Source organism: Halichoerus grypus, chromosome 3 (genome assembly GCF_964656455.1).
Source record: "Halichoerus grypus chromosome 3, mHalGry1.hap1.1, whole genome shotgun sequence".
Classification (NCBI taxonomy): Eukaryota; Metazoa; Chordata; class Mammalia; order Carnivora; family Phocidae; genus Halichoerus; species Halichoerus grypus.
In genome coordinates this window covers 190,756,734-190,770,708 of record NC_135714.1, presented here as the reverse complement: position 1 = coordinate 190,770,708, position 13,975 = coordinate 190,756,734, and positions in this window count along the sequence as shown.

Here is a 13,975-nt window from a genome sequence, read left to right as displayed (position 1 = left end):
GAGCCCCATATGGGGCTCAGTCCTAGGACTCTGGGATCATGACCTGAGCTGAAGACAGACACTTAATGACTGAGTCACCCACGTGCCCCTTAGCTATTCTTCTTAACAGGATTTTCTGCTCTTTCCTATCTTTCCTATCTTTAACTTTGCTATCTTTCCTATCTTTAATTTGACTATTATGAAGAAACCTTTTTTCCTTTGATGATTAAAGTTGGCGCAGATCCTGTATGCTCGCTTAAGATGCATAGTCTGAGCTGTTGGAACTGAGAGAGGAGTAGAAGTGATAAAAGCTATACACAAGGTCACCTGTGTACATGTACTAGATACCAAATATTGTTCCAGGTGCCATGCAACGGTGAACAAATTAGGTAGACTTAGGGGAAACACAAAGTTAGGGACCCATACAATCTTCACAAGACAGGAAACAGCAAGTCAAATAAGTGTCAACATGAGGATCTGCTTCTGAGGGGTAATAACAGACAAAGGTGGCAAGGAGAGTGAGAAACAGGGAGATTACATGGCAGGTCCAGGTGAATTCTTGAAGATAGTCTTTTTTTTTTCTTCAAAGTTTTTATTCAAATTCCAGCTGGTTAAAATGCAGTGTAATATATATTTCAGGTGTACAATATAGTGATTCAACACTTCCATACATCACCTGGTACTCATCACAACAGGTGGACTCCTTAATCCCCATCATCTATTTCCCCCATCCCCTCTCCCGAGTTTCTTTTGAAATTATGTGCAAAATCTTGCTGTCACTGTCACAGCATTTGAATTCAGCATCTGATATATTTCCAGTGTTACTCCCTCACTCTCCTGCCAGTGCGATCTGGTCGTCTTGGTGTGGTGGTGGCAGAAAGATGCCATGAGATACAGAGGAATGTATAGATGGATCATGTTTTCTCAGGCTTTCTCTTCAGAACCATGCAATTTCATAAGTACTGTAACCAGCCTTGTTATGGCAAGACTTTAATATTGCTCAGATGACAGATTTGTGTTCCATAGTCAAATGAGATGCTGAGCGTGCTGTAGTTAGGTTAAAAGGGATTAATGCAAAATAAGATATGGGCTTACAATAGAGTTGACAGGAATCTCAGATAGAATATAGTTGGTGATTGTTATGCAAATTTCTGTTAGGTGGATGGAGCAAAACTAAGGGCAAGGGAGCCAGACTTGCCCCTTGGTACTGGGGTGTTCCTTGGGAGCTAGTCATCAGGTAAGGGTGGTTTTATTCTAATTTTACTTGTGTGAGAAAGTGGTCAAGACATGCTATTCAGCTCTTGAGCAGGCAATCATATTTATAAGCTGTGTCCCCACAGAGACCCAGTCTCTGCAGAGTCACACTAAAAGGAAACACAGATCTGACTCCAGAAGCTTTGAGGCATTATTGCTTTCTACCTTCTTAACAAGTCTAGCCCAGGCATTTTGCTCGGTACATGACATAGGAAGTTTAACATGACCTGTTTTCTAGATAAAATTTCCTCTTTCTATATTATACACTCAAGAAAACCACACATACATACAATAAAATAAAAATGTTCCTATTCCTTCGTGATCCCAGGGTCCTGGGATCGGGCCCCGCGTCGGGCTCCCTGCTCCACGGGAAGCCTGCTTCTCCCTCTCCCTCTGCCCCTGCTTGTGTTCCCTCTCTCGCTGTGTCTCTCTCTCTCAAATAAATAAATAAAAATCTTTAAATAAAAAAAAAAAAATGTTCCTATTCCTTTATGCCATTCTATTTCACTTGCTCCTACTGCTTTCTTAACCCTCACTCAACACACTGTCATGCACCACATCCACCACATCTCTTCCAAACTACCTATCATACTACACCATTGCCTTGCCCTGTGCAACCATTGGAAAATATAGTCTCACAGACTATGGGGATTTGGGGCCTGCTATTTGGATTTGGGGCCGTGGTGAAGAGGCCAATAAATGACCTTTCAAACAAGAATCCCTGGAATTCAGGAGAGAGAAGCTGTGAATGCTGGTATATTAATAATTTGTTTTTTCTATTACATTGCTATTGTGAGAATAACATTGTGCAGATAACTCTGGGAATTAGAGGATGGAGCTATAAGGATGGAGAAATAGAGTGTTCTGGGTATATGTGGGAAGAGTGTGCTATCATAAAATTTTGCAATACACAATGGAATAGCCTAGTTGATTTGTTCATTGGTTATATAGCACCAGAAGTTTTATTCAAGAGTTTACTAGAAATGTTTAGTGTTCATCTGATAAGGAGAAGCAAAAAGATGATACATGAAATTTAGTTTGAAATTACTGGAAGAAGCATGCCCAAACTAGAAGATAAACTGAAAGTTGGAGTTAGATATAATATGGTCAAAAAGCCATCACTCTACAGTATTTCTGAAGGCATGGCATGAAGAAGGTAATCTTTCAAAGGGTGTCCACATTCACAAAAAGAACCACATGATCCTGGATAGGAATTGATTCATCATAAAATATAAGACTAAGGATGATCACAGAGAGAAAAAGAGATAGAGAAACACCAACAGAGACTGAGCTGGAGAAAAGAACTAAGCATGAAAAAAAACTGCGTCTAGATTTCTAGTTCTGTCCTTGATATGATTTGATGACCACTTAAAAAAAAAAAGCAATTTGAACAAATGCAATTTTATAGAACATAATTTGTTGAAAGCAATTTAGTTAAAAGCAAGTTGGTCAACAGGTCATTTTGGCTGAAATGATGATGGGGTTTAAATGAAAATTCCTAGACACTGTTTTTTCTGGTATTAGTCATCTTTGGTAGACCGTGGGGCACTTTAAAGACAATCATACATCATTATGTATTCTTTTCCAATATATGGATATTTTTCTACTTTTGCCTTTTAATACCTAATAGCATGTTCAGTCATGTTCTTTTCATGTTTAACCAATCATTTCTTTTATTCTCTACTTTTTTGTTTTTACATATAATTGATATAAAAATTATTCTTGCATACTCTGTTAAGATAAGAAGATGTTGGAATAAAATAAATATCTAACATTTAATAAGTTGCCTAAATAAATTATCTTAGGTTACAAAATAATGATATGATCCCCTTTCTGCTGACAAATAAGACACACAGATTAATATATAAATATATATATATATTTTCCCTAAACATACTTTATCTTTTATTTTTATTTTTTATTTTTAAAGATTTTTATTTATTTATTTGACAGAGAGAGACACAGCGAGAGAGGGAACACAAGCAGGGGGAGAGGGAGAGGGAGAAGGGAGCTGAGCAGGGAGCCTGATGCAGGGCTCGATCCCAGGACCCTGGGATCATGACCTGAGCCGAAGGCAGACACTTAACGACTGAGCCACCCAGGTGCCCCAAACATACTTTATCTTTTAGAAAGGCTAGGTCAGATAACAAAAAGGTTAATGGATGGTTCAGAATGGTAAAATTCTAGGCTTTTTTTCTGCTCTCTTTTAATCAATCATATTTTTATTTTTAAAATAAAACCCATTTCTAACATGGTAAAGTAGAAAAGGAAGCAAATAATGAATCATTGATAAAAAAGAACTAAAGTTTCAAAGGATGGGATTTTTCTACTTTAAAAATATCAATTCAAAAACAATTATGCTTATTCTGCTTATTTGGCTATATTTTCATCTTTGTGCAAGGAAAAAATGGAACAGGGTTTTCTTTCTCTTTCTCTCTCTTTCTTTCTATTCTTTCTTTCACCACTTTTGTTTGACATTTAGGTTATTCTAACATTTCTCTATCAAAAATGAAAGAGTAGAAATAATTGTCTAAGAATGAATTAAAAATACAGGTAAAATAGGTAATTAAGCAAGCAATATAGGAATAATTTCTTGATAACTGGTACTGAAAAATTAGAGAAAGATATCAGCAAAATTCTAACATGTCAAAAATTCAAACTTTCCAAAACATGCAACAAAAACACCCTAAATAAATTATGGTAAATTACAAAATAATGTTATGATCTCATTTATACTGGCAGGTAGGACATAAATATTTATATAATATGTAGTACACACACTTTGTGTTTTTCAAAAATGGTCTGTACAAATACTAAAAAGGTAATGATAGTTGCACGATATGCAACAAAAGAATTAATACCTGAAAAACCAGTTCCCACATATATTCATTTTTAACAGAGTTCTTGTACATATTAATTTTTTAATAAATTTTTGATTTGGATAGCTGGGTTTCAGCTAACCTGCATTCAGCCAAATTTAAGCAATTTTTTTCTACCATTAGCATCTTGAATTGTAGCATGTATTAGGCAACTCTTGGCTACTAGAAGTCATAACTTATCCAGAGAATGAATCTTGCAGAATCTGATACAGTTGATTGACTTGGGAAAATATAGAGTACTTGGACATGAGAATTTTCTAGAATGACATACTGAGGAACACATAACTGAATTTAAAGGAGTCTTCTGGATGTATACTATGGATTAAGGGAGGAAGTAATCAGTTTCTGGGACCATGAGTCTGATTCTGCTAATGTAAGATTGTGTAAGTGGGGAGGTCTTGGTAGGATTTATTTTCCCTTTGGGAAAATAGGATGTACAAGTATCTTCTCTGATACTTGTCCACTGTTGTAAAAGGAGGCATGTATAGGGATAGTCACTGCAGGGTGATATAAAATATATACATAGATGTAAATATTATAAATTTTCATCAATAAGTAAATGGTTAGATAATATCTGAAGCTATATATTTATGTTTAAATATTTTATATATTTATTTGTCAGAGAGAGAGCACAAGCAAGGGGGAGTGGCAGGCAGAGAGAGAAGTAGGTTCCTGCTGAGCAAGGAGCCCAATGCGGAACTTGATTCCAGGACCCTGGGATCATGACCTGAGCCAAAGGCAGACACTTAACCAACTGAACCACCAGATGTCCCTATCCAAAGCTATACAAAAAACTACTCTGTGGCAGTTGAATGGTAAAGATCTGAAAATATAAACATGGCAACATCTTTAAGACCTATTATGATGAGAAAATAATTTTACAGAAATATTTATGATTCCATTTCTATTAAAACAACAAAAACCATGTATTCTATACATTCTAACTTTTTGTCCATATATGTATTTATGTATGGAAAATGTTCTAAAGTTTGCAAAGTATGCTGTTTTCATTCTCTCTTGAGTGGAAAATGAGATTGGGTGGCAACAGGGGAGGATCTGCACTTTAACCAAATATACATCAATGTTGTTTGCCCTTATTATATATAAATATATTCCTGTATTACTAGCAGAGGGAACAAGTGTACGAAACTTCAGTAACTCAAATAAACATGGAACTAAATTAAAAGGACACTTAATATTTTGAATCTTTCAAATACCTAACATGTAATTAAGTCTTCAAAGTATTACCTCCTCTGAAAGCTATTACCCCACCTCCACCCCCCCATCACAAGGATAAAGGAGAGGGAAAGTGAGAAGATAACAGTTATTGAAGATCCACACCACGTACAGGGGTTTCTTATGCTTACAGGGATTCACTTCCTATAAGAAGTAGAGCTGGGAATTATATCCCTAGAACTTTCTGCATCTGGGTTGGCTACACATTATAATAGTATTTTCATGTTTTAGACATGAACTGAAAAATATGAGAATTTTCATTGAGTAAGAAAGAGAACTCTCATGAGTATTTTCTTTGTATGCCTTTTCCTTAGAAAGTGTTGAGTGATGACCATAGCTAATGAATTAGGACATAATGGTTAGCTAGTTGGAATTTTCCTTCAAAGATGAATACATTTAAGTACTTCAGGTTGATGAATTCTTGTCTACATATTCAAGATGGATTAGGCAATTATCCAATAAATCAGGGTGAAAAACCTATTACAGAATAAAGACAGGGGTGGGGGTTATTTCTGTTTCTAAGATTGATGGCTTAAATTAGTTAAACTTACTATCTTCTTAATTTTCCTGGGACAGGGATGACCAAACAAATACTTTTCTTAATGGCTCAGTGTCTTGCATATATGAGGCCCTCAATAAATATTTGTTGCAGAAAAATGAACTTAATGGAGGGATGCTTTCAAAACATTTTGTATTCATGTACAATGCTATCATTTATCTACCTTATAATGTTTGTTTAATGTTCTATTATATTTCATTTGCTCTTTATAAGGGAAAAATGTTTTTCATTAGTTATTCAACATTAATTTTTGAACCAGAAGATAACAGAGAGTAACAAAGCTGTGGAAGAAGCTCTTGGATAGTTTGATTCAAACTTGAGCAATGAAAAGGATGACTCAAAAGAAATCACTCAGACGTCTTCTACACAAGCACCTTCAGCGATATCCCAGTTTGAGGATACCTGGGTGGCTTGTGCACTGGTCTCATTCTTCTCTATATCAGTGTTTTACAGCTTATCACATGCATCTCAGATCTAAATTGGATGTACATTTCGCCCAGACTTTGCCAGGGTGCACTACAACACCACCCTTATCTTAAAGTAAAGAGAAAACCCAGAGAAATCTACAAATCATGGAGATTAATAAGGTGATTTAACAAGGTGCTGGATAAAAGATTCAAGGTACTAAAGTCACTTTTATTTCATGCACTAGCAAATAGTGCTTAGAAATTGCCAAATAAAAGATACTATGTACAATGACAGCAAAAATGTAGCCTAGGAATAAATCTAGAAGCAATATATAAGTTTGTTACGAAGACTAGTCTATTAACTGAAAAATATGCAAGATAACATAAATAAATGGAGAGTTAGACCCTGGATATTGATTGTAGGAACTCAGTATCATAAATTTGGCAGTTTTCCCCCCAAATGATCCAGAGATTCCTGCTATTTCCAATAAAATTTCCAAAATAGTTTTCCATGGACTAGATAAGCAGATTTAAAATCATATGTGTGGAGCAAAGCTCCATAAATGGCCAGTTACTCTGAAGAAAAAAATTAGACCAGGAAGATTTGCCCTACTACATGGAATTCTTAGTAAATAGCAATAGTAACTAATACAGTCAATATAAGAGGCAAAAAAACAGATAAATGAATGCAATGAATAAAGAATCCAGAAACAGAACCATGTGCATATGGAAATATGGAAATATGATAGAAATGAAATTATAGATCAGTGGATTGGTTTTGGAACGGTTAATTAAAAATAATTTCGGGCGCCTGGGTGGCTCAGTTGGTTAAGCGACTGCCTTCGGCTCAGGTCATGATCCTGGAGTCCCTGGATCGAGTCCCACATCGGGCTCCCTGCTCGGCAGGGAGCCTGCTTCTCCCTGACCCTCCCCCCTCTCATGTGCTCTCTCTCTCTCTCATTCTCTCTGTCTCAAATAAATAAAATCTTTAAAAAAAAATAAAATAAAAAAATAAAAATAATTTCAAGACTGGTCAAAAAATTATGTGACAAAAAAACATTTTTAAAAATTGAAGATTAAATAGGAAAATGTATCTATTCTGTAGTGGTGGCAACATACTGTCAAATGAAAATAATTATAGCTAAATAAGGAAAAATGGCTATACTGTACCACATTAAAATTAAGAACTTCTGTTCTTCATGAAAGACCATAAAGAGAGTGAGAAAACAAGCAAACTAAGACACAGTATCAGCCACACTTAACGCTTACAACTGATAAAAGTTAGTGTCCAGAACGTGTAAAAGTGAATTTATAAATAAATTATTAGACTTCTGGGGAAGATGGTGGAGTAGGAGGATCCTAAGCTCACTTCATCCCATGGATACACCTACACAGCACCCACATCAGTGTAAATAACCCAGAAAATGACCCCAAAATTGGCAGAACAGACTTGCCACAGCTAAACATGGAGAAGAAGCTACATTGAAAAAGAGAAGAACCCTTGAAACTGTCCACAGGAGAGAGGGACACTGCAAGCACTGAGAAGGGAGAGGAGCAGACCAGATCCCCAGGTATGGGGGACCTTCACTGGAAGGTGAATCCCCATAACATTTGGCTTGGAAAACAGAGGGGCTTAACTTTGTGAGTCTTATAATGGGGGGAGAGGGGGCTTAACACCTGGAGCTTTAAAAATCAGCAAGCATAGCTCTGGGAGATCCTGAGGGCAACAGGAAACTGAGCCCCCACCTCGCCAAAGAGATAGCACAACAAACAGCCCTGCTGAAATACAGTATAAAAGTAGTAATTTGAAAAATTATTAGAATGTACAGGAGGGAGATTTGTTTACTAATTTCACAGCATGTGCTGGAAGGGCAGACATCTTTAGGAGATATCTCCAAAAACAAAAGGGCTGGCAGGTACCATTTCCCTCCCCGACCCCCACCCCCCAGCCTAGATACACTAACACCTGCAGGAACCAACTCCACACAAACACTCTCCACATAGCTTGCTAACAGTGCCCCCTGCCCCAGCATTCTCTTGTGGACATGCCCCTCCAACTCACCCTCAGCAGTTCTCAAAAGCAAGAGGTGCCCCTACAAAGCAGATTAGCACAAAACTTACCAACACCCTGCAGCCCACCCCCACCTCTGTGTTCTCCTACAGACCTAACCCATCCAACAAGCATTATCCAGGAGTCCATCCAACACAGAGCCACAAGTATGGCGTAGTGCAAGCAGCCTTGATAGGGGTCAGGAGCACTCTGAAGTCACTCCAGCCCTGGGGAGAGGGGAATATAAGCACATACACAAGTCCCACTTGGGCCCCAGGAGTGGGCTGGGGACAGACAGCTGGTCGAGGTTGTAGGCCCTTCCCGCCGATGAAATCTTCTTGGAGGACAGCACAGAGAAATTTCCCTGAAGTTTGGTGCTGCTGCACCTCTGGCAAGCATGATCTGACCCAACTCAAGGCCAAGGAAGCTCCAAATTTGTCCATTAACAACAAAGGGACCAAACCCTGCCCAAGTAGGTAAAGAAAGCCATTGCAGACAACTGAACTGAAGCCTAAATACACTAACACCTGAAGGTTTGTTCATGCAAATAATCATGAAAGAAAACTGGGGTAGCGATACTTACATTGGACAAAATAGACTTTAAAACAAAGACTGTAAGAAGAGCCAAGTAAGAACACAATATAATTATGAAGGGAACAATTCAACAAAAAAATTTTACAATTTAAAGATTTATGTACCTAACATGGGAATACCCAAATATATAAAATATACTTTAAAACAAAGATTGTAAAAAGAGCCAAAGAAGGACACAATATAAATATGAAGGGAACAATCCAAGAAAAAAATATTACAACTGTAAATATTTATGGACCTAACATGAGAATACCCAAATATATAAACCATCTACAACAAATATAAAGAAAATATTGATAGTAACATAAAAATAGTAGTAGACTTTAATATCCCACTTACATCAATAGATAGATCACCCAAACAGAAAATCAACAACAAAAAGAGTGGCTTTGAATAACCCAATGGACCAGAGGGATCACACTGATATATTAGAACATTCTAATCTAAAACACCAGAATACACATTCTTTTTAAGGGCACATGGAACATCTTCCAGAATAGATCACATATTAGGCCACAAAACAAGTCTCAACAAATTAAAAGATACTGAAGTCATATCATGCATCTTTTCCAACTTCAACACTATGAAACTAGATGTCAATCACAAGAAAAAATCTGAAAAGAACACAAATATATAGAGGTTAAATAACATGCCACAATGAATGGGTCAACAAAGAAATAAAAGAGGAAATAAAACAAAAATACATGGAGACAAATGAAAATGAAAACACAATGGTCCAAAATCTTTGGGATGTAGCAAATCCATTCTAAGAGAGAAGTTTATAGCAATACAGGCCCATCTCAAGAAACAAGAAAAATGTCAAATAAACAACCTACACCTACACTTAAAGGAGCTAGAAAGAGAAGAACAAACAGAACACAAAACCAGTAGAAAGAAGGATAAAATAAAGTTTTGAGCAGAAATGAAATAGAAACTGAAAAAACAAAACAAAACAAAAACAATAGAACAGATTAATGAAGGCAGGAGCTGGCTTTTTGAAAAGATTAATAAAATTGATAAACCATTAGCCAGAATCATCAACACCAAAAAACAAAACAAAACAAAACAAAAAACATTAAAAAAATAGAGGACTCAAAATCAGAAATGAAAGAGGGGAAATGACCAACACCACAGAAATACAAAGGATTATAAGAGAATATTATGAAAAATTATATGCCAACAAATTGGACAAACTACAAGAAATGGATAAATTCCTTCAATAATATAACCTCCCAAAACTGAAGCAGGAAGAAAAAGAAAATTTGAACAGACTGATCGCCAGCAATGAAATTGGATCACCAGCAATGAAATTGAATCAATAATCAAAAAAAGTCCCAACAAACAAAAGTCCAGGACCAAATGGCTTCACAGGTGAATTCTACCAAACATTTAAAGAAAGTTAACCCCTATTCTTCCCAAACTATTCCAAAAAATAGAAGAGGAAGGAAAGCTTCCAAATTCATTCTATGAGACCAGCATTATCCTGATACCAAAACCAGATGAAGACACTTCAAAAAAAAAAGGAAGAAGAACTACAGGTCAATATCTCTGATGAACATAGATGCAAAAATCCCCAGCAAGAGGTTAGGCAACAAATTCCAGTAGTACATTAAAAAAACCATTCACCACGATCAAGTGGGATTTATTCCTGGGTTGCAATGTGGTTCAATATTCACAAATCAATGTTTACATCATATCAAAAAGAGAATGGATGAACACCGTATGATTATTTCAATAGATGTAAGAAAAGCATTTAACAAAGTACAACACCCATTCATGATAAAAACAATCAACAAGGCAGGATTAGAGGAAACATACCTTAACATAATAAAAGCCTAACATGAAAAAAACCACAGTGAACATCATTCTCAATGGTGAAAAACTGAGAGCTTTCCCCCTAAGATCAGGAACAAGACACGGATGTCCACTCTCAGCACTTCTTTTCAACGTGTACTGGAAGTCCTAACCACAGCAATCAGACAACAAAAAGAAATAAAAGGCATCCAAATTGGCAAGGAAGAACTCAAATTTTCACTATTTGCAGATGACATGATACTCTATATATGGAAAACCCTGAATACTCTACTAAAAATTACTAGAACTGATATATGAATTCAGTAAAGTCAAAGGATGCAAAATCAATGTACAGGAATCTGTTGCATTTCTATACACTAATAATGAAGCAACAGAAAGAGAAATTAAGAAAATAATCCCATTTCTTGACTGGATTTGTTTTTTGGGTGTTGAGTTTATTTATCCTAAAGATACAAACAGTGATTTGGAGGGGCACCTGCACCCCAATGTTTATAGCAGCAATGTCCACAAAAGCCAACTATGGAAAGAGCCCAGATGTCCATCGATGGATGAATGGATAAAGAAGAAGTGGTGTATATATATATATATATACACACACATACATACATATACACACATACATGCATATATATGTAACATACAATGGAATACTACTCAGCTATCAAAAAGAATGAAATCTTGCCATTTGCAATGATGTGGATGGAATTAGAGGGTATTATGCTAAACAAAATAAGTCAGTCAGAGAAAGAGAAATACCATATGTTTTCACTCATATGTGGAATTTAAGAAACAAACAGATGAACATAGGGGAAGGGAAGGAAAAATAAAATAAGATGAAAAGAGGGAGGCAAACCATAGCAGACTCTTAACTATAGGAAACAAACTGAGGGTTGCTGGAGGAGAAGTGGGTGGAGGAAGGGATAATTGGGTCATGGGCATTAAGGAAGGCACTGGATGTAATGAGCACTGGGTGTTATATGCAACTGATGAATCACTAAATTCTACCTCTGAAACTAACAATTAATATTAATAATAATAATAATAATAATAATAATAAACCAATTCCATTTACAATTGCACCAAAATAATAAAATATGTATGAATAAACTTAGCCAAAATGTGAAAAACCTGTACTCTGACACTATGAAACATTGATGAAACAAACTGAAGATTGACACAAACAAATGGAAAAGGCTCTTGGATTGGGAGAACAAGTATTGTTAAAATATCCATACTACCCAAAGCAACCTACAGATTTAATGCAATGCCTATCAAAATACCAATAGCATTTTTCACAGAATGAGAACAAATTATCCTACAATTTGTATGGAACCAGAAAAGACCCTGAATAGCCAAAGCAATCTTGAAAAAGAAAAACAAAACTGGAGGTAACCGAATCCCAGATTTCAAAATATACTACAAAGCTCTAGTAATCAAAACAGTATGGTACTGGACACATAGATCTATAGAACAAAGAGTCCAGAAATAAACCCGTGATTATATGTCAATTAATTGACAAATAAAGCAAAATATACAGTGGGAAAAAGATAGTCTCTTTTACCAATGGTGTTGGGAAAGTGGGACAGCTACATTCAAAAGAATAAAACTGGACCACTTTCTTACACCATACACAAAACAAACTCAAAAGGGATTAGAGACCTAAATATAAGACCTGAAACAATAAAAGTCTTGAAGAGAACATAGGCAGAAGTTCTCTGATATCAGCTATAACAACATTTTTCTAGATAGGTCCCCTGAGGCAAAGGAAGCAAAAGCAAAAGTAAGCTATTGGGACTACATCAAAATAAAATTCTTCTGCATAGTGAGGGAAACAATCAACAAAACTAAAAGGCAACCAATGAAATGGGAGAAGATGTTTGCAAATGACATGTCCAATAAAGGTTAGTGTCCAAAATATATAAAGAACTTCTAAAACTCAACACACAAAATACAAATAACCCAATTAAAATATGGGCAGAAGACATGAACAGACATTTCTCTAAAGAAGACACACAGATGTCCAATAGACACATGAAAGTATGTTCATCATCACTTACCTCCAGGGAAATGCAAAGCAAAACTACAATAGATATCACTTCACACCTGTCACAATGGCTAAAATCAACACAAAAAACAGTAAGGGAAGAGAAAAAGGAATCTTCTTGCACTGTTGGTGGGATGCAAACTGGTGGAAAACAGTATGGAGTTTCCTCCAAAATTTAAAATTAGAGCTACCCTATGACCAGCAATCACACTACTGGGTATTTATCCAAAGAATACGAAAACACTAATCAAAGGATGCACCCCTATGATTATAGCAGTATTATTTCCTATAGCTAAGATATGGAAGCAGCCCGTGTGTCCATTGATTAATGGAAATTAATTGATTAATGAATGGATAAAGAAGAAGTGGGAGATACATATATTAATGGAATTTTATTCAGCCATAAAAAAAGAACGAAATCTTGCCATTTCCAACAACATGGATGGAGGTAGAGAATATAATGCTAAGTGAAATAAGTCAGAGAAAGACAAATATATATGATTTCACTCATATGAGAATTAAGAAACAAAAGAAACAAGCAAAGGGAGCTTAAAAAGAGAGACAAACAAAACAACAAAACTCTTATAGAGAACCAACTGATGGTTACTGGAGGGGAGGTGGATGAGGGGATGGGTTAAATAGGTGATGGGATTAAGGAGTGAAGTCGTTGAAATGAGCACTGGGTGATGTCTGGAAGTGTTGAACCACTGTATTGTAGGCCTGAAATATATATTATACTGTATGTTAACTAAATGGAATTAAAATAAAACTTTAAAAAAATTTGAAAATTATAGAAATAAAGGTATTATCACAATTAGTTGCCATTTGACAATCTACTGGGAGAAAATTTTAAATCTAAGATCATAATTGTTCAGAAGATTAGGATTCTCATTAATCAGTGGTTCTCTGGGATACAGTTTGGCTTTACCTAGTAAAAGGTAGCCATGCATATTACCTAAAAATACTTCAATCCCACTCTTTAGAATATATTCTAAAGAATCTCTTGTCTATATGCATCAGGAAATGCACAATAATGTTCATAGCTATGTTTGCACAAAAGCAAAAACCTGGAAGCCACTCAGTGTCTTCTAAATACAAATGAGAGTCACATATTTAAACAATCATGTATGTTAAAATGTTAATATTGAGCAACACAAG